This window comes from Bombus pyrosoma, linkage group LG18, assembly GCF_014825855.1.
Source record: "Bombus pyrosoma isolate SC7728 linkage group LG18, ASM1482585v1, whole genome shotgun sequence".
NCBI lineage: Eukaryota > Metazoa > Arthropoda > Insecta > Hymenoptera > Apidae > Bombus > Bombus pyrosoma.
The window spans coordinates 36,804-38,016 of NC_057787.1; positions in this window are offsets into that span (position 1 = coordinate 36,804).

The window sequence follows — 1,213 nt, forward strand, 5'->3', positions numbered from 1 at the left end:
GTGTTGTTTCTAATGTCGTAACAGTACCGGCATCTCGCAAAGTGCAATATTTTTTTCGATTTTCAGGAAATTTAACAGTTATTTCGTTAATAATGGAGATATTTCGACGTTTAAGCGCTCACTTTGTTCCATTTTACACGACGAATGTAGTGCACGCTCCTTTTGATGTCGAAATAATACGGACAGCTCGGAAATTGCAATATATCTTTCGATTTACAGGAAATTTAACGGTTATTTCATTAATAAAGGAGATATTTCAACGTTTAAGCGCCTCTTTTGTTCCATTTTACACGCCGAATGCAGTGCGTGTTGTCTCTAATGTGGAAACAATACCGGCAACTCGCAAAATGCAATCGTTTGTCGATTTACAGGAAATTTAACAGTTATTCCGTTAATAATAGATATATTTCGTCGTTTACTAGCTCATGCTATTCCATTTTACCCGCCGAATGTAGTGCGTGTTGTCTCTAATGTCGAAATAATACCGGCAGCTCTCAAAATGCAATCCTTTTTCGATTTTCAGGAAATTCAATAGGAACTTCGTTAATAATGGAGATATTTCGACGTTTAAGCGCTGATTTTGTTCCATTTTATACGACAAATGTAGTGCACGCTATTTTTGATGTCGAAATAATACAGACAGCTCGAAAATTGCAATATTTTTTCGATTTACAGGAAATTTAACAGTTATTTCGTTAATAATAGATATATTTCGACGTTTACTAGCTCATTCTATTCCACTTTACCCGCCGAATGTAGTGCGTGTTGTCTCTAATGTCGAGATAATACCGGCAACTCGCAAAATGCAATCCTTTTTCGATTTCCAGGAAATTTAACAGTTATTTCATTAATAATGGAGATATTTCGACGTTTAAGCGCTCATTTTGTTCCATTTTAAACAGCGAATGTGGTGCACACTTTTTTGATGTCGAAATAATACGGACAGCTCGCAAATTGCAACCTTTTTTTCGATTTTCAAGAAATTTAACAGTTATTTTATTAATAATGGAGATGTTTCGACGTTTAAGCGCTTCTTTTGTTCCATTTTACACGCCGAATGTAGTGCGCGTTGTTTCTAATGTCGAAACAATACCAGCATGTCGCAAAGTGCAATCTTTTGTCCATTTTCAGGAATTTCAACAGGTTCTTCGTTAATAATGGAGATATTTCGACGTCTAAGCGCTCATGTTCTTCTACTTTACACACCCAATGT